Genomic DNA, 21128 nt, shown 5'->3' with positions numbered 1-21128 from the left:
AAGGGGAGGATAAGCCAGTGAACCACTGTGCCGCCCTACGCTGACTTTTAACCTGTACACTTAAAGATAACTCATAATGTGAGTAAATGCTTTCCATATATTAAAGTAAACAATCAGCATGCCATTGAACTCATGCATAATTCTAACTTGATTTAAAATTATATGTGTATGCATGTATACATTTGCATAACAAATATAAAAAATATACCAGAAATGCTAACAGCATTTACCCTCATGCAGTGTCATGATGGGGCCTTTTCTACTTTATAGGTTTCAAATTTGTTATTGCAAACATGTACTATTTTTGGTTTTTTATTTTTTTTTAAAGATTTATTTATTTTTATTGGAATGAGGAGCTTCTTCTGAGTCTCCCACGTGGGTGCAGAGTCCCAAGACCTTGGGCCATCCTTGACTGTTGTCCCAGGCCACAAGCAGGGAGCTGAATGGGATGCAAAGCCACAGGGACACGAACTGGCAACCATACAAGATCCTGCAACATGCAAGGCGAGGACTTTAGCCACTAGGCTACTGTGCCAGGTCCCATGTATTATTTTTTAAAACTAGGACATTTACCAGAAACCTAAGTAGGTCCATCTGGCTTAGGGTTAGTGACATTTGGCATGTACTACTCAGCTATATTAAACACATTCTCAGCTCCTACTGTGAAGCAAACACAGTTCAGGAAGGTAAGTCAAAGGTAGGGCTCAAACCCAAGTCCATGGCTGGGTATGGGAGGAGTCCAATGTTACTAGTTTATTTATTTTTATCAGGGTAAATTAACCATTCAGTAACTGACAGATCTGTAGGTCAGATGTCCAGGCAGGCTCAGCTTGGTATTTTGGTCTCAAAGACAAAAATCAAACCTTGGGGCTCCGGGGCTGAGTCCACGCCCATGCACACTCAGGTCAGCGTGGTCCTTTGTGCTTGAAGGGCTGATGCCTTCGGTCACACCCACCTCCAAGAAGCCAGCAACAGCTTGCTGCATTCCGTCTGTACTTCAAATCTCTCCCCCTTCTCTGCCCCTGCACCTGACTTCAGAGGGGAGAAAGTTCTCAATTTCAAAGGCTCATGTGATGAGACAATTCAGGATGATCTCCCTATTTTAAGTTTCATCACCTTTATTTCACCTGCAAAGACTCCTCTATTTTAACTCTACCAGCACATATTCGAAACTTCTGGGGACTAGCACATAGACACTCTACAGACTTGGGGGTCTTCTGCCAATAACACTCATGAAATCAATGTATGGCTGGCTCCTCCCTCCTTCCCAAACTACCAAACTTCTGCTTCAAAATAATCACAGCCTTTTCAGGCAACTGCAACCCTTTCTTTTCTCAATGTCATTTGGAGGTTCACAGTTCAGGACTAGGCACCCCATTAATTTGACATCTGAAGGAGGCAGGCAATAGGAAAGGTATGGAGGATCTGGTGGTGAACTCAGAAGCCAAGTCATATGTGCTTTAAGTTACACTCAATGTAACACTTTCTCAGGGAGAAAGCCCACAACTTTCCTCTGTAACAGAACAGCTCCAGTGTTCAAGAACGGAACTGGAGCACCAGCGCGATAGCGTAGTGGTTAAGGTGCTTGTCTTTGAATGCCCTGGGATCCCATATGGGCGCGGGTTCTAATCCCAGTCAAGAACGGCCCAAAGCTTTGAGACCCTGCACCTGCATGGGAGACCTGGAAGAGGATCTGGGCTCCTGGCTTCGGATTGGCTCAGCTCCAGCCGTAGCAGCTGCTTGGCGAGTGAATCATTGAATAGAAGATTTTCCTCTCTGCCTCTCCTCTCTGTATATCTGTCTTTCCAACAAAAATAAATAAATCTTTAAAAAAAAAATGAAATTGGAGCCAAACAAATCGTGTGAGAATCTTGAATGTCCAATTACAAATGTGTGAGCTTGTACACATTACCTAACCTACATGGGCTCAGTTTCCTCATTTAAAAAAATACAATACTAATGGTCCCTCACTCACTTTTGCTGTTGAACGGTGAATGGGTTGGGCCCAGTGTGATGGCTCAGTTGGCTAATCCTTCCCTTGCTAACACCAGGATTCCATGTGGGCGCTGGTTCATGTTCTACCTGATCCACTTCCCATCCAGCGCCCTGCTTGTGGCCTGGGAAAGCAACGGAGGATGGTCCAAGGCCCTGGGAGCTTGCACTCAGAAGCAGTTCCTGGCTCCTGGCTTTGGATCAGCTCAGCCCCGGTCATTGTGGCCATTTGGAGAGTGAACCAGCAGATAGAAGATCTTTCTCAGTCTCTTTATTACATAAATCTGCCTTTCCATAAAAATAAATAAATATTTTAGAAAAAAAAATAAAGAATGACTGGTTTTTATGCCAGGGACGTAAGTGCTCAATAAATTAATCAGCTGCTTGCATCATAAAACCTCCAGCCCCACTGTCAACGCTGCCTCAGATTCTCAAGCAGGCAGCGACATGAAAAGATTAAGAACCGCTAGCAAGGTTCTGTTTCCAATCCCCAAAGTGGTAGCCGGCATCTGACTTTTGAGGAGCCTCTGAAAACCATTCTGTTCAACTAATTTCTTTATCCAGGTTCTCTCAATTCCTAATGAAACTCTTCCTTTGAAGCATTCTATAAAATACAATGAGGCAAAACATCAAAATGTTCAGTATGACAAACTGCTTACGCCCTCTCATCTTCTGACTAATTCATAGAAACAAGTGCCTTCTGAAGGCTGTTACGACGGAGGAGGCTTTGAGAGCTTCGGGTGCCTTTCTGAGCCATGCTGCTCTGATCCAGTGGCTCAGCCAAGATTACTCTTCAGACAGGGCTGCAGAGTCTCGGGGGCAACACAGCCGTCTAATGAGTGACTAGGGATTGGGACTGCATTAGACTTAATGCCAACTTTTCCTTTCTGCAGTCAAGAGTCTCAACAAGCAATCATCACTCCAATACTTTCAAATCCAGCCTCTTAGGTGTTAAATAAGACCCTTGGCTTTGTCACTGATGCTGACAGGCACTTTGCTCTGACTTGCAAGCATGGACGGTTTCTGAGTTTTCATCAACTTTCTGGTCAGAATTCCCTTTTCTTTTGGGAGGAACAAAACTAGACCACACATTAACACAGTACCAAAAGACTTGTCTAATGTACAAATGAGAAGACGGCAGCAACTAAACATCGCACGAGGCCCCATGATGGCAGAGGTAAAGGCCTGGGGCGCAGGTTCTAAAGATGAACTCAGCCCTGCCTCTCTGCTTAGCTCTTCGATGTCAGACAAGATGCTTCATGCTCTAGGCCTCAGTTTCTTCATTTGTAAATCAGAGAAAATATTAGGGCTTATCTGATGAGGTAGTTGCAAGAAGTCATAAGTGGCTATATAAATGAGTCAGGACACATAAAGGATGGTTTCTGCAACACTGGCAATATTCATTAAAGAACAGTAACATCCTGTCATTGGGAAAAGAAACAAAGAATTTGCCCTGCCAGAGGCAGGTACTATACCTCAGCAGGTTAGACTGCCACTTGTGACATCAGACGGTGGCTCAAGTCCCAGCTGCTCCCACTTCTGCTCCACTTCCTACTAATGCACCCTGAAGGCAGGTTAAGATGACCCAAGTACTTGGGGCCCTACCAAGTACTTGGTACCAAGTACTTGGCCAGAATGGAGTTTTTATTTCCTGGCTTTGGCCTGGCCCAAACTTGCCTGTTGTAGCCATCTCGGAAGTGAAATCAGGGAATGAAAAATCTCTGACATTTTACCCTTCAAATAACAAATACATAATCTCAAAAGAATTATATCTGTCCAAATTTGCATTTATCACCCTGCTTCACTTTTAGTTACATGTGTATTTTCTACACCTGTCAGTATAGCATGCTTTTTAAAAATAAAGAATTCATAGACAACCATATTTCACACAACTAGCTTCACACTACTGGTCTAGGAGAAGAGGTAGCTAGGAAAGGGAAAGTGGGGAAGAGTTGGGTCTCTTGTAACAATCCTGTGGTGCAATCAGAGAAGAGTTCATACAAAACTTGAATTCAGTTTAGCTGTGGGGCTGGGGCTAAAGGAGCCTCCTGCAGCTGGCTGCTGTAGGGGGTGCCCCAGCCAGGCTGGACTCAATGCTGCGGAATCAGGCCATGGTCACTGCTGCCCTGTGGTGACCAAGTCCTAGGCTTTGGTCAGCCAGTGTGCCTATTTGGTGCCAGGCTCTGCCTGCTGGCCACCTGGTGGCAAGCTCTGGAATTTTTAGGGTATGTAATTGCTGCCTAAGGACATCCATGGATAAGCCCAGTGGGAGTGTAGGAGAGGGATGAATCCTGGGTGATTCCCAGCGACAGGGTCACAGAACTTTCTGGCAAGTGTAGGGACTGAGACCTGGGTGGTTTGGAAGGGACAGTCCATAAGATCTATTTGGGCAAGACTGATTCACCAGTCCACATGGGAATCCTGAGATGGGCTGACAGCGTAGAACATCACTGACTGCCACACACCAGTCCACACGAAAGCTATGGCTAGGGGCCTGTCTGGCAGGGCTAGGCACCAGTACCTAAGTGAGTGGAGGAACAGGGAACGAGTCACACTTGGCAGGGTCAAGACACTAACCGACACGTGAGAGAACCAGGTCCGAGGGTAGATTCTGTGGGGGAAGTGTGGGACCAAATCTGTGGAAATACAAGTCCCATAGGTTAGTTCGCGAGCTGGGGTGGTGATGGGCTGAGCTAGGTGTGACCATGGCACCTGCCATCACTTACAGGTAAAGGAACCGACAACAGTTTAGGCAAGTCACGCAGCAGCACCCGAATGTGCATCCTAAAACAGGATGTAGAGTGGGCCCAGCTGCAACTGGAAGGGGGTGGACCAGGCAGGGCTGAGCAAACTTTAACTTACAAGGAAGACCAGAAATCAGGATGGAGCATAGGTCACGCCGAACTAGGCTCTTACACTGACTGGTCTGCATGAGCAAGGGATACTAGGCCACAGCATCAAAGGCAAAGGCTAAGTCAGATGAGGGGCTAAGCCAACTGGGTCAGAGCAATCACTGGCAGGCACGGAATTTAGGGCTGGGAATAGACCCGGTTGGGGAGCTGTGAAAGTACACCCTTGCTGGGCTGGGGTTCCCACTGGTGAATGTGGGGGCCAGAGTGGGGCTGCATTCTGGTCTGGATATGGCTGCAGTATCCCTTGGCACAAGTGTGAACTGGGGCTAGGTGCACCTAACCGGGCTGGACTCCAACACTATCTGGTGCTCTGGAGAACCTGGGTAGCTGTAGGACAGACTAGGCTAGGTCTCTGCCCCTACTGAGCCATGTGTAAGCAGTGTCTTGGTATGGACGAGCCTTGGCTGGGCTGAAATATCCAAAAGTAAGAACCGGAAAGGACTGCAGGCCAGTCAGGAAAAGCCACTGTTCCTGCCAGGATAGGAGGTGGACTAAGTAGGGCTGGCCCATGGACCCACCAGTATGTGCAAGATCTGGCATAGGGAGAGGTTCTGATGGAGGAGCATGGGAAACTCCTCTGGCAGGACACAGTCCCTGCAGGTGAGTACAAGAACCACAATAGGAAGCAACCCAGACCAGGCCAGAGAAAGATACCCACCGGCATACATTTGGCATAGGTCGGGGGCAGACCAGCCTGAACCTGTTCATATCACCCGCTGGCGAATCTGAGCACCAGAACAAAGTGTGGGTCGGGCCAGGTTTGTTTGCAACACATACCAGTGCACATTACAGAAAGCCGAGGTAAGGTTACCTGTACCAGATGTAGCCACAGCGCCCAACCAGCACACGTGAGAACCATGGAGGGAAGGGCAAAGCTGGCAAGGAGAATGTGGGCTAGCCTGCTGGACAGCCACTCCCACTGGAGAGCATGAGCTGGGATGGGGGCAGACCAGACCAGACAGAGCTACAACACCTGTGGGCCTCATGTGGACTAGATCAGGGAAAAGCCAGGCTAGGCTGACTGTTCTGACTGGTGCAAGCATAAATCAGAGTGGGTGAGGGTTGGTTGGGCTTTGCCGCAGCATCAGCTGGCAGATGCTGGCACTGGGGGCTAAATTTGTCAAGTTAAACTCCAGAACCACCTGGAGAATGCACAATCTGGGAGTGGGAGTGGCCTAGTAGGGAAATAGTGGGCACCACCCTCTTGGGTTACCACTGGAGAGCATGAAAACTAGGACAGGGACAGGGGTAGCTAGACAGAAAGGCACCTGCCAGTATGTGTATGGACTGGATAGCAGGGCTGGTTGGGTTGAACTAGGCTTCAATGCCCATTTACATGTACAAGAGCTGAATGGGATGTGGGACAGACTGAACAAGTCTGTGGTACATAGTGGCAAGCACAGGAACCAGGGTAGGGGGCAGGTCTGGTGGGGGCTATGGGGAGTCTCCCCAACTAGACTGCAACTCCCCCTGGTTTGCCTGAGGGCCAAGTATGAAGTGGGCAGGATTGGGCTGGACTACAACAACCATTGGTTCACATGGAATCAAGCCTGGAAACAGAACTGACCCAGCAATTGAAACGACCAGCATGTGCATAAGCTGATTGGGAAGACAAACTGTGCCAGACCCTGTACACACAAAAATCAGGTCTGGGGATCACCCCAGACGAAGTTTCTTTGGGGATCTCTCCAACTGAACTGCTGATCTCAGAACCCCAACCATGAAGACTATGTCAGCCAGTGGATTCTGAAGAGATTTCATTGTGTTTGGAGTGGTGAGACTGGCAACAGTTCAGAACTATTGAACTATCAAAACTGCTTGAGCAGGACCCTTGGAGCATGCCCCATATCGGGGACCTGGGATGGGTGTGAGACTGGGTGGGGCTTCTCCCATTGTTTCTTCCCTGACCCCAGATACAAAAAAAAAAAAAAAAAGATATTAGTGCGGAAACAATGGTCTTACCCACTTTCCTGTAACCTTTGACCCTTTGTACCCTAATCAACTATGTAAGATTATCAAAATAAAAATATATTTTAAAAAACACTTGAATTCATTGAGAGTTTAGAGACACGGGGGCTGGCACTGCAGTGAGCCTCGGTGATGCAGGCATCCTACATCAGGGTTCAGGCTCAGTCCCCAACTGCTTGGCTTTCAATCCAGTTCCTCAACGCACTTGGCAAGGCAGCAGAAGACATTCTAAGCACTTGGGACCCTGCCACTGTGTGACAGTCTGGATGGCGTCCCACGTTCCTGGCTTTGGGGAATAAACCAGCAGATGTAATGTCTCTCTGTCTCCCCCTCTCTGTGTCACTCCACCTTTCAAGTAAGTAAAAAGAATTAAGAGGTAGTGTTTTCAAGATTTTATTTGCAAGGCAGAGAGATGGACAGAGAGAGCTGCCATTCGCAAGTTCAAGTCCTTAAAGACCGCTAACGGGGACTGAAGCCAGGGCACATTATGGCTACCTCTCCACATTCGCACTAACAGGAAACTGGGGTTAGGAGCTACAGCCACGTGAGACCCAGGCACTATGACACAGGACACAGACATTAAAAACAAACAAACAAAAAACTTATTTATGTTTGTTGAAAGGGTAGATTTACAAAAAGGAGAGAGAGTCTCGCCGCTGGTTCAGTCTCCAAATGGCTGTAACGGCTGGAGCTGTGCTGATCCAAAACCAGGAGCTAGGAGCTTCTTCTGGGTCTCCCACATGGGTGCAGGGTCTCAAGGCCTTGGGCCACTCTCTGCTACTTTCCTAGGCCACAAGCAGGGAGCAGATGGGAAGTGGAGCAGCTAGGACACAAACTGATGCCAATATGGTATGCTAGCACTTGTAGGTGGAGAATTAGCCAGTTGAGCCATTGTGCTAGCCCCAGACACAGACATATTAATTGCTAGGTCAAACTTAACCCTAAAGAATATATGAAATCACCTGATCTAATCATCACATTTCACAGATGAGAAAACTGAGCCCTTGAAGTGTAAGCTGTTTTATGATTTTGTTCATTAATGACAGAAGAGACTGTTACTGAGGCCTTAAATACAAGAATACAGTCATCTCTGAGTAGCAGACTGGCTCCAGCAGATAGCAAAATCCAGGGATGCTCGAGTCCCTCCCATAAAGTGGCACAGTATTTACATATAACCCCGAGCTTCCTGCTGTATGCTCCCAACCATCTTTGTATGAACACATCACACAATGCAAATGCCATGTAAACAGCTGTGATACTGTATCAGGGAACAGTGACAATTACATGTTCAGTACAGATGTGATTGGTTTCCAGATATTTCTGGTCTGCAGCTGGTTGACTCTGCAGCTGCAGATGCTGCTGATTGGAGAGCTAACTTCTGAGAACGTGATCCAGGACAGGGGAAGGAACAGACACAGTTTGGGAGGCCCAGGTAGTCAGCTCCCCACAGAGACTCACACCGATCCAGCATTTATCATAGCCCAGGCACTGTGCCAAGCACTTTACACGGGGAGCCTCAGATCATTTTTTGCAAAAACCAGTGAGATAGTTACTATTATTAAGCCCACTTTCAAGTGAGGAAGCTGAGGCCTAGAGAGATGAAACGATCTGCCCAGAGCACGAAGCCAGGCACGGGCAGAGCCGGCAGATGAACACACACCGCCTGTCCCCACCATTGCCACTTTGACCCCGAGTCACACAGACCAAGTTTGCAAATTGAAGCAGCAGTTGACGCTCTCCATCCTGCAGTCTGTCTCCTACTTTGGGGACAATTTCTCTTTTCAGAGGGACAGTAAAAAAGCATTTTTAACCCAGAGCAGGTAACATTCTGGGCCTTGTTTATGAAGCATCGTGTACCCATTCCTTGAATCCCCAGCATCAACTTCCCCCAGTGGCCATGCAGCTGAGGGATGTGGGAGCCTGTGCAGCCCCACTGGGCCGCTAAGCCTCGGTCTCCATCCTTCCCAATGGTCAGGGTGTGCTGGCCCATCCCACAGCCCAACACCCTTGCTGTGGCTTGGCACTACACAGGGCCGAAACCCAGCATCATCGCTGCTCTCAGTGGCACAGCTGGGGAGAAGAGACCACTGGCCGCTTCAATCCTCCTTTTTTCACACTTTGTAGTTAAGTACCAGAGGCACGGAGGAGACTGCGGCCCACCGCTTCCTGCAATTCTGTCCTATTACACCTGCCAGATCACTCAGCCTTCAGTAGCCCTCTGTGTACATTTCACACATGAACTCCATCCTCCCCTCCTAATGCTGTAAGCTTTTTCTTTTGTCTTTGAAGAAGTGGGAATTACTTTCATCTCTATCTTTCCCTCATCCATCACCAGGGAGTATGACAAGAGGGTTATCTTAAGGAGTTAAGAAAAAAAAAAATGCAGAAGAGGATAACTTCTCTGTTGCCTTTAACTTTGGCAAAGAGCCTGTGGGACTCCACAGTATTTGCTCAAAAATGTTCAAAGGAAGACATGGAGAATTTTATCTTCAACATTCTGCTGCCCTGGAAAAACCCCTGGAACTCTAGAGGCCAATTAGGCAGCTGTCTTGGACTTTGACCTTTGAAAGTCTCCCTCTGGCTTTAACCTAACTGGAACTGAGGGCAGCTGAGAGAGGAGTGCCAGCTGAGTGAGCAGCTTATGTCTGGAGTGGTCAGATTTAATGACTGCCAGGCCTTCAGAAGAACCCTCGGAAGTTACAGGACCGTGCCAAACCTATAGGCTAAATGAGCAGCTAGTTTCACTGACATTTAATTTAAATGTATTAGTTCCTACTGGGTACTCAAAACGGTGGCAAGCCTTTGAAAATCAAGGAATATCAGACTACCCTAATAAAAGCAGAGAAAGGAAAGACAGTGAACAGAGCACATCAGAGAAGCAGGGAGGAGAAGCAGGCGAGCTTACTGTCTGCAACTGGAGGGTGGAAGCACCTGCTGAGGGAACTAGGAGAGGGAGCCCGAACATACTTCACTCCTGCCTGGTTTCTGCTCTCTCTTGGCCAGCTGGAACTCAAAATCTGAACAATCTTAATAAGGAGCTGTAACGAGTCGAGTTCTGAACCTGACTTTAAGCGTTGTAACCTTGAGTACCTCCCTTTCAAAACCTATCTTCTCAACTGTAAAAAGGAGTTAATGTGTATATGGGAGTTCATATATATTCTCACCTTTGCGCTTAAAAATTTTCTTGGTTTCTAAAGCGGGGAATAACAGTACCTGGTGCTTAGCTGTGAGTAGTGGAATAATTATATGAAACACTTAGCACCTTGCTTGACACTTTTTGTGTTCAGCAAATGGTATCAACATAGTATTTCTGAAAGTTCTGGGAGACAGAATAAAGAGAACAAAATCCTACGAACCAGTGAATTAAGGACCACTGACAAGGGTGTACCGGGGCATCTACATGCAGAGGACAGCCTTTCTAACATGCTTCCTTCAGGTCTCTCATTCCTTTATCCGCTTTCATTTTGTCCTTACTACTTTAATTACCCATTCAACAATAGTCTACAGCTGCTGACTAATGGCAGGATGCAGCGCTCAGTCCTGAGAAAGGAAAAGAAAGGACAACAACAGACATCAGATGAGCTCTTGAGGGCACAACCTTAAGGCTGGGCTATGGGAGGCACCCAGGAACCACTCAAGTTACTTAAGCTTTCTGAGTAGCTATATATACCTTCTCTGTAGAGTTCTGGATTCTAAAAGTGGTTACTTTTTTTCCCCCTAAAAGCTAAGAATAAAAGTTTAATCAACAGAACAAGAATTTCAACTTTATAAACATTCCTGAAAAATTACTAAAGTAGCTAAGAGCAAATGAGAAGATAGATCAACATCCTGGAGAAGAAAACTCCAAATCAAAGACATCTGCTCTCCCTAAACTAATTTACAAATTTAACACAGTCTCAATAAAAGCACCATCAAGTTGCCTTCTCCTGAGACCTGGCAGGTGGATGAAGAAGTTATCATGGCAGAATAAAAAAGCAAGAACAGGATTGTCTGACACTATGCCAGCAATTCTGAGGCACACTTAAATAAGAGACTGATGGAATTATGACTCCCTATGAAGGACTACACTATTGTAGCAACGTGGGGAAAATCCGTTGGGGGGTGGGAGTTTGATGGGAATCCCAAATAAAATAAAATTTTAAAAAGGAAAAAAAAAGCAAGAACAGTCAGAAAAACAGCAGAAAGAAAAAAATGACCCTTTCTGAAGTTAAAAACAATTTATAAAGTTCCTAAAATTAAAATGATTTTAATGGCAAATGAACCGACAAATGAGTCAATGAATTTTCTATTCAACAAAATAGAAAACCCAGTGAGAAATTAAAATGTGAACAAAAGTTGTAGCATTTGATAAAGACATTGTCCAAAATCAGACACATGAGTTTTCAATCAATAACACTGAGACAATTGATCACTGGAAAAAGGTAGTAGCAGATCGTCCCTCAAGCCAAATGGTGAGATACGAAGGGATGCAACACGAGTGTCCCAGAGGACTGCAGGTTCAAGCTGCAGCTACTCTGCTTCAGACCCAACCGCCTGCGCCCCTGTCACCCACACTGGAGACTCAGATGGAATTCCTGGCTCCTGGGCTCAGCCTGGTCCACACTTTGCCTGTGTGGCCATTAGGTGAGTGAAAGAGCAGATGGATGTGTTGCTTTGCCTTTCAAATATAAATAAATCTTTGGGGGGAAAAGAAGGAAATCATAAACATAGTAGAGAACATGAATGGGTTCCTCATAAACTACAGTGGGGCAAGTTTGCTAATGATCACTCAAAATCCAAATACTGAGATAAATCTGATATACAAAAATGTAAAACTTACACACAGCAATGAAACAACAGCTGCAAAGACAGGCATATGACAAATCAAAAAGGCGGTTTTGGGCCCAGTGCGATAGTGTAGTGGTTAAGGTCCTCACCTTGAACATGCCCAGGATCCCATATGGGCACTGGTTCTAATCCCAGCAGCCCTGCTTCCCATTCAGCTCCCTGCTTGTGGCCTGGGAAAGCAGTTAAGGATGACCCAAAGCCTTGGGACCCTGCGCCCACGTTGGAGACCTGGAAGAGCTCCTGGCTCCTGGCTTCGAATTGGCTCAGCTCCAGCCATTGCAGCCACTTGGGGAGTGAATCATTGAATGGAAGATCTTTCTCTCTGCATCTCCTCTCTGTATATCTGACTTTCCAATAAAAATAAATAAACCTTAAAAAAAAAAAAGGCGGTTTTAAATCTTACACCACAGACATAGGCAGAAATCCTTTCTCACAAAATGAGAAAACAATTTCAAGCTACACTAGAGCATCATACACCTGACGGATTGGGAAAACCCCAACTTTTGACAGCATTCTTTGTTAGCAAGATTCATGAAGAAGCATGAAACAAAAGTTCTATGAATGCATCATTTTTATTCTGGATCCATGTAAATGGTTTACATAGCTAAAAAACAAAAACAGATTTTTTTCCAGCAATTCTTAAACCGTGAAACAAGTAAACCTAGCTGCCAAGTGCATTAAGTTAGTAGTTAAGTATAGAGAACACGACATCCAGGACTGTGAAAGTTTTCCATTGTTTTACAACTCATGCAGCATTTCTCCTGAGGCCAAAAGGAAACACAGAAAACTGAAACCACATTCAGCAACTAAATGGCCAGCGTGGGTACCAGCATCTACTGGCCTGAGTGCTAACGGTGCCAAGGAAATCCCGCGAGAGGAGCAGCCCGAAGCCCTGGAATGTGGACTCCCTGGGCCCAGGGGCTCCAGTGGAAGGACCAGAGGGGAGTGCAGGGGTGCTAAGAGATGGGCCTAGAGAGACAGGCTTGGTTGGGATCAGAAGTGTAGCATAGGCCAAAATGAGGAACGGCAGGGAGGCCCAGGGCAGGAAAGCCAGCTGGCCGACCGCTCAGGGAAGGCCACAGTCAGACACAGGCTCCCTGAGACCCCTGGCGGCAGTGCACCGAGCAGAGAGGGGAAGCCAGCTGAGGGCCCCTGGCCAGCTGACTGGAGGGCTGTTTCAGAATCTTGGACAAGAGATTAGCTGCACCCCCTGAGAGGAGAAACCAAGGAATCGGGGGCCTGACTGAATGAGTGCTACTGCAGGTGGGCAGTGAAGGCGAGTGGGGAGCAGGCAAAGAGGAAGGCCGGGCCAGAGATGAAAAGAAAAAGCAGGAATCCAAGACCACGCCCAGGCTTCTGCTTTTGGCAACCCCACGGTGCCATCCGCTGAGATCCGGAGCCCAACAGTATCAGGTGGAAGAGGACAGCCCCCTGCTGCTGAAGCCCCCAAATCGCCTCTTGGAGCCAGTGGGCCAAGAAGCTAACTTGACAGTTAGGCCGCAGTCTTAGAACACTGAGAAATGCAAAATAGCAGGCCACATCAGCCCTGAGCAATATTTTCTAAGTCAGGAACAAAATCATACACTGTTCACTTTTGTTTATACATTAAAAAAGAAGAAAAAAAAATCCTATTCAAGTGACCTGTATTCAGAGCCTGAAAAGCCATTATTTATACCTCAAGATCTTTGTTTTTAAGTTCGCTGATTTTTGTGGCTGTCTTTCTGCGTAAAGCGTTCTGAGCGTTTGATTTTGTGCCAGGACCAAACTCCAGCACCCCCGGCAAGGTGATTCATCCACATGCCTCCAGGGCTCACAGCAACATAAGATCTCAAATGCTTAAATGAAAGCAACTAACTTAAAAAAAAAAAAAAAGGATTTATTTATTTTTATTGCAAAGTCAGATATATACAAAGAGGAAGAGAGACAGAGAAATATCATCTGTCCGATGGTTCACTCCCCAAGTGACCGCAACAGCTGGTCTGTGCCACGAGCCTAGATCCTCTTCTGGGTCTCCCATGAGGGTGCAGGGTCCCAAGGCTTTGGGCTGTCCTTGACTGCTTCCCAGGCCACAAGCAGGGAGCTGGATGAGAAGTGGGGCTGCCAGGATTAGAACCAGCGCCCATATGGAATCCCAGTGTGTTCAAGGCGAGGACTTTAGCTGCCAGGCCACAGCGCTGGACCCTAAGCTAATTAACTTTCAAACACTGTATAGTCCAAACTGGCCTACAGCAGTTTTCTATTGAGGTTCCACTATCACAAGATCCTAAAATGCAGATATCTCCTTTTCTTCCTTTGGGTACTAATAAACCAGGAAATTGCATCTATAGATTGTCTTTTCTCAGAGGTCCCAGTATTAGCTAAAATCTAAGGTAAGTCTGGTCTCAAAATAGATACGGGGGTTGGATACGCTTGGGTCTTGGCTGGACACACAGTCGTCCGGGGCTCACAGCTACTCTAATCTGTTGTCCAGGACCCTGAAACGGACCTCCAGCCAGCTGGCCAGGGGTTCTCAGCTGGCTTCCCCTCCGGCCCATTTGGTGCATCACCGCCAGGGAGCTCAGGAAGCCGGCATCGGACCGGCCTCCCTGAGCAGTCACCCAGCTGGCTTTCCTGCCCCGGGCCTCCCTGCCGTTGCTCAGCTTGGAGTGCGTTCCTCTCTCACTGGAAACACAGCCTGTCTTTACGCCTATTCTTCCTGGAATCTATCCCTCTTCTTTCCCTCTCCCTTTTTACACAACTTTCCTGAGGAATGGACTCCATCTGTGAGCGATGCCAGGAGACAAGGCACTGACCTTCTACTTCCTCCTGTCAGCTGTCAGAAAGAAAAGACAGCGTGTCCGCCCAGACAACACACCCCCATCGCAACGTCTCCAAGGCATTTCTGAAGCTCTTCACTGCGTGGCCACCCTTTTTATACAATCACCCAGCTTTGCCTGACCACTTTAAACAGGAAGCAAAGCCTAAAGACAGGTAGGAAACTCGCAGGTCAGGGTCACACGGAGCAGCAGTGATGTCACACCGCAGACCTGCACGGCCAGTGCGGCAGTGCGGCATGAGGGCCGCTTTCTTCTGCACCTTCTGAGGGGGCTCAGAACCCCTCTGAGATCTGACTGAGGTTAATGGGATCTCTCTCCCAGAAAAACACCATCCACACAAGTTTGCCGACATCTTCAAAGGATCCGTGGGTCCTTGGATTCGATCATTCACCCCAAGCTGACAGAGCTCTGATTCAAGTGGACAGGCTCTAACGGATTACTTTATGTAAGGAAATGAAATTTCTGGCAACTTGCTTCTGAGGATCCGGAGTCCAGGAGCAGCGCAGGGCTACACACGGCAAGTTGGCTTTCTTCCCTTACTCGCCTCTCCCCTTGAGGGGTGCTGATCCCACAGCCGCACCTGTCTGCAAATGAAATATCCAACTCTCTGCTTGACTTCCGGAAGGTGACAATCTCATCCCCAAATTTCAATGCCCTAATATTTAATTCTTTCCTCTGTGTGGTTAGTAGCCTGCTTTCTCTGCATTAGCAAGATGATGGCTTTAGAAGACAGGCTACTATAGCCAGAAAACCATGCATCCCAATTCAATTTTCTTGAAAAAAAAAATCAAAGAGTTTGCTCTGTCGAAGAGTTGAAAGAGGCTGAGGGGTCAGTGCCTTCCCCCAGGGTGCTGGTACAGGCTGCACTGGGGAAGGCTAATGTAAATACTCAGGATGAGGCAACAGGGCAGACCAATTTGTTTTTCAATCTATTTTATTTCAGTTCAAAGCGTCATTGCGGACAGACAGTCCAAGAAAGCAAGCCACACCTTGCTTATATTCAGTCTTCCTCAATCTCCAAAGGCAGCTGAGTGTTGCCAGAGTGTGGCTTGTTTTCCTGGGCTGCCTGTCTGCAACGATGCTTTGAACTGAAATAAAATAGATTGAAAAACAAATTGGTATGCCCTGGCTCTCCCTGCGGTTTCATATTATCCTTCAAAGCTCGTGTTGCCACCTACCCTTGACTAGAACCCAACAGACTCAAATCACAGAGTCAAACTGCCAGGCTCTGCATGGGAAGGACCCACCCCAACCTGAAATAGCAATTTAACTCAGGGCTTGTTGTTTAACATCACATTAACACACCGCTCCGTCCGGTTCCCTGTTCTGTTTGCCGCTCTGGACCGTCACCTTCAGATGACATGTGCAAGGCGGCTACTGGACACAGTTTCAAGCAGAATCGGACAAAGCTGATCTTTGGTACAGTTCCCTGACTTAGTACTGCCTCTAACTTTTCATGTTCATGAGCCCACACATCAGCCTATTTTTACCTACCCAAAAAGTCTGCTACCGTTTTCAAAGCACTCAACACTTCTAAAGTACGCATCATTATTTTGCAGACCTGTAAAGGAAACCTGAAATCATTTGCAACAAACTGTGAAATTATCAACCAGGAAAATAACAAAACTGTCTTTCATGTTTATTTATGTGAAAGGCCAGGTGATGAGAGATAGAGAGGAACAGAAAATCACTTTCCATCTGCTGAATTCCTCTTAGTTTCCGAGATGAGACCAGCAGGGGCTAGGCCAGACCCAAGCCAGGGGATGAATTAGCAGAAAGCTCAATCAAAGGGGAGGTGCTGGCACTCAAATCTGTACTCCATCATAGATAGCAGCTTCCCAAACAGCAGCTTAACCCGCTGTGCCACAATGCCCACCAGGTCTAATATTCTCTTAAACTGCCCTAAGAAAATTCACATAGCTTTGGTGAAAGAACAGAAATGGTTTCAAGCTTAAAACACAAAAACACTGAAAAATGCTCTGCAGACAGTTGAATTATTTTAAATCCCATTTGGAAAAGTTCCTCTCTAAAAGAAAGCAGTAAAGAGAAGAAGAAATGAGATTTCTTTCTCTCTCTAATAACAGAAAAACTGTCCCTCCTGCAGATTTTGTCTGCAGTATACTTCTGGGTTTCTGCTGTTAGCTACCCAGGAAGTTTCTGTTTAGGGGGAGATTTGGAATTCAGCAATATATTCAACAACAAAACACGGAAGCTGTAATCAGCATGCCCTTGGAGCAGGTACTGCTGTCACACTGTACAGTCTGAGTGTACAAGAGCCCACAGCTCCATCAGCGGCAAAGCTGGGACGGAGACCAGCCCCGCACAAGCAACCATGGCACAAGCGCCGGCTTCTTTCCCTCCTCGCACACAACAAGCTCTTGCCCACCTTACTGAGTCCTTGACTCCTGTCTCCGTGTCCCCTTCTTGTTACGCTGACTTTTTGCCACTAGCCAAGTTTCAGTGTAAGCTGTCTTTCTCAAGGGGTCCTCGCCCGGCGCCTCCCCACTAGTTACCTCCCCACAGTATATTTCCACAGGCAGCTCCCCTGCGTGGGAACATGTGTTACATCCTTACCGGCCTGACCCTCAGCTTCAGCTTCCAGGAAGCTGCCTTGGGGCCAGGCTGCTGGCCCTGCTTAAGACACAGTGGCCCCATAGGGAGGCAGTCGGTGCGCAGCAGGCATTCAAATGTTTGCTCCATGAATGACCTGGATTTGTTTTCTCTAATTTCTACCTGGAAACACCAGGTAAGGGGGGCCCTGCCCTGGGGGATTTCCTAAGCTAATAGGAGAGACCACAGGCAGATGAACAATTCGGGATGTGGAAGGTGATCGGGTTTAACGGCAGCTCTCGCTCCTTTACAAACTAGTCACTTAGCCTTGGACATGGTTGCTCTGTGAACCCCAGCTTCCTCATCTGTGAAACCAAAATACTACCTCTGTCACATGTCGGTGTGAGGATCAAACACTACATGGAAATAGAGCACTTAGCACCCAGGACCTGGCACAAAGGAATCATGCAATAAATACAAGTGTTATTACGATGCCATAAAATCTGTATTTGAAATCATCTTGGCAGACCATCCGCCCACATCCCCCATGAAACTCCAGTTCCAGGGAAGGGCAGAGATTGGGGTTCTGGTCTTGTTCACTACTATCCTTCCAGGGATATGAACTCTTCCTGGCACACAGCAAGCAGCTGCTCAAGAAATCCTGAGGAAGTGATGAACGCATCCACACCAGCATGGGATGCTCTGAAGCCATTATTTAAAAAACCAAGCGTGAGAGGCCAGTCTGCCACAACTGCCACGTCAGCACCCCAGACACTGGGTCCGTGTCCTGGACACTCCACTTCCCAGCCAGCTCCCTGCTGATGGCCTGAGACAAGCAGGGAAGGACAGCATGGCTGCCCCTGCCACCCACGGTCTAGGAAGTGAACCAGCAGATGGAAGGAAGATCTCTTCTCTTTCTCTAACTCTGTCTTTCAAATATATTTAAAAATGTAAAGATGGAAAGCTAGGTTGGGAAACCACTGCTACAGAGGTAAAAAGTTCTGCAGTAGAAAGGGGGTGGAAGATTGTAAATGTTTGCTGACTTAACCAAATAGAGAAAAACTTCATTTTGAGATGAAATCTCCACTAACACACTAAGGTGTGGACACAATTCTAGGGAATAACAAACATCGGCGGAGAGACAGAAAATCAGAATAAATAAATCCCAAAGCAGTTTGCTCTTGGCCATGAGGCAAGGGTTTCCAGGGCAAAAGCTCAATTTACCCACCCTATAATCCAGTGCACCCTTAAATAGCTTTCCACCAAGGACCCGGGCTGCTTTTCTCACATGGAAACACCAGGCTCACAAACGCCATCACAAAGCACAGAAAGCCTAAGCATGGAGAAAGCAGCACTTGCTACCATCCTTAGACAAAGCAGCAAAAGCGACTTCTGGGATCCGTAGGGCCAGAGGGGTAGCCAGCACTGTATTAGCTCCCATTCCGCGAGGAACAAACAAGGCACCACTGAAGGCAACCACCACCGCACCAGTCCACCTACGCCCAGGGCAAGCGTGGCCAGGCTTTGTCCGTCAGTGGCCAACATAAGGATTTTTTGGTTCTGTGGGCAAGCCATAGCACAAACTACTCAACTGTGAGCAGAAATGCAGCCCTGGGCAGCAGGTGCACAATGAACACGGTCATGTTCCAATGAAACTTCATTTGTGGACACTGAGACTGGACAAGTTCCAGCGAATATTCTTTTACTCCAACCGTTTGAAAATGTAAACACACACACACACACAATTTCAGCGTCGGTAGCAAACAAACCCCGAGACAGAGGGGAGGGAGGCGGTGGATGGGGGCCTGGCCTCAGACCAGCTTAGCCGACGCAAGGCGGTGGGACCTCGGGAGAGGCCGAGGGGGCTGGGAGCGGTCAGGGCTGGCCGGCCCCGCATCCCCGCCCGAGCCGAGCTCGCTGTGTGGACAGCCACGTGCTGCACGGGCGGCCCGGGGAGGCTGTGACCCAGGAGAGCTCCGCGATGATGGCCACGCGGAAGGGTCCCAGGGAACCCTTCTCATTGCAGATGCCTCTCGGGCCTCATTTACAAAAGGGGTCTCCACGCTGCGTCCCAGCCCTGTTTCTATGGTTACCTGTTCAGCACCGATTCAAACTGCCGTTCTTTATTGATAGCGCCATAGAGGACAAGAACACTCCTGCCCGAAGGGAACAATAAAGCTTTCGCCATTCAACAGCGGCGCAGACGCCAGGAGGCGGCCATCTTGAGGCCGGCGCGGAAGGGGGAAAAGACGGGAGGGGGAGGCCCGGCCGTCTCCGCGCCGAGTCACGTGATGGGGGCGGTCTCGCGAGAGGGCGGGACCTGCATCCCGAGTTACTCTCCACCAATCGTAGGACTCGGAACGAGCCGCTAGCCCGCCCTTTCTCGGCCCTCTGCCCTTGGCCACGCCCTTTGGTCGTCACGCCTTCCAGAAGCTGGAATGGAGTTCAAGTTACCCTCGCTGAGGCGGCTGTAGGGTTATCGCTTTATGTCCAGGAATAGCAAAGAGATAGGCTTTTTCCTAAACGACAGATAATAACACGTGCCAAGCGGAGACGGAGCCGCGTCTCTCCGGGCACTCTCAGAGGTGGGGAGGTGATGGGCCGCCGTATCAGCCCACGGAGCATCAGCATTTATTGGGATGCTGCCAGGTTTAGGCTCCACTGGCTTGCGGGGAGCGGCGGGAGCTCGTCTTGGGCTCGGGTCCTGTCCCACAGACGGGTTTGGTCACAGCCAGCCTCTCAGGCCGAGCCCCTGTGGTCAGCGCGGGCGCCTGAGGCCGGCCAGCCGGTCGCTGACGGGACCCGGGCGGCCGCTCCCTCGGGTCCCGCCTGGCACATCCGCAGTGTGGAGCTCCCGCCGTCCCGACGCTGTCCCTGTGGACGCATTCGTTCCATCGCCGTTTTCAGTCAGATTTGGTCTGCTGGGTCGAGCCGTCGCTCGTGCCGCTGCTGTCGCTGGGGTCCATCCGGTTTACCGTCACTGTCTCGTGTGTACAGCTGTTGCCTCTGACCATAAATTCTAGACTGTTCTGTGTGCTCAGCTGTGGCCCTGCCCGTTGTTTTCACCGTCGTTGTCACTCGGCTCCTTTCCTGCCACGGAATCCAGCCGGGAGTGCACATCCTTACCAACCAACCTCCCTCGGGGTCAGATTTATTGTACCCGACATTCGATCACTTTTGTGGTCGCTACAGCCACTCCAGCTGCGGTGTAGTCCCCCAAGCACTCATGTTAGTCACCCCCACCTCTTCTTAGTGGGAGCCCCAGGAGGTAGGGCTGTCAGGCTGATCAAACGCTGAAAATGATGCCTGGCACACAGTAGATGTTCAATAACGTTATTGAATTAGTGATGTTTTTTAAATTTTATTTATTTTTATTGGAAAGGCAGATATACAGAGAGGAGGAGAGACACAGAGGAAGATCTTCCGTTTGATGGTTCACTCCCCAAGCGGCCTCAACAGCTGGAGCTGAGCCGCTCTGAAGCCAGGAGCTTCTTCTGGGTCTCCCACATGGGTGCAGGGTCCCAAGGCTTTGGTCTGGCCTTGACTGCTTTCCCAGGCCACAAGCAGGGAGCTGGATGGGAAGTGGAGCTGCCAGGATTAAAACCGGCAGCCATATGGGATCCCGGGCACTTCAAGGCAAGGAGTTTAACCTCTCTGCTTTATTGGAAAGTCAGAATTACAGACAGAAGGAGACAGAAGAATCTTCATTTGCTCGCTCAGTCCCTAAGTGGCTGCAATAGCCAGAGTGCAATAGCCAGATATGAGCCAATCTGAAGCTAGGAGCCTGAAGCTTCTGTTGAGTCTCCCACATAGGTACAGGGTCCCAAGGCTTTGGGACATCCTCTGCCTCTTTCCCAGACCATAAGCATCTGGGAAACAACTGAGAGCATCTGGGATACAAACTGGGCTCACATGGGATCCTGGCTCTTGCAAGGCGAGGATTTCAGTCTCTAGGCTGTTGCGCTGGGCCCAAATTAATTGATTTTTTTGGGGGGGTGGGAAGCATTTTTACCAACGTGCTGAATGTTAATGTGGATGGCTTGAGACTTGGGAACCTCGAAAA

The 21128-nt window shown here is 48.4% G+C and overlaps 1 protein-coding gene across 2 annotated transcripts in view; it reads right to left on the bottom strand.

Moving 5' to 3' along the window:
- Positions 1 to 19314, bottom strand: part of ZBTB40 (zinc finger and BTB domain containing 40) — an 82677-nt gene extending 63363 nt beyond the window's left edge. For both annotated transcript variants that reach the window (XM_040979500.1, XM_040979502.1), the window contains exon 1: positions 19159 to 19314. The gene's annotated coding sequence lies outside the window, so the exon portion shown is untranslated. The remainder of the gene's footprint in view (positions 1 to 19158) is intronic.
- Between the last annotated feature and the right edge of the window lie 1814 nt (positions 19315 to 21128).

Source organism: Ochotona curzoniae, unplaced genomic scaffold, assembly GCF_017591425.1.
Source record: "Ochotona curzoniae isolate NIBS_2020 unplaced genomic scaffold, NIBS_Ocur_1.0 contig_3255, whole genome shotgun sequence".
NCBI lineage: Eukaryota > Metazoa > Chordata > Mammalia > Lagomorpha > Ochotonidae > Ochotona > Ochotona curzoniae.
The sequence above is the reverse complement of the archived record's forward strand: the minus strand, read 5'-3'. Positions and strand labels throughout refer to the sequence as shown.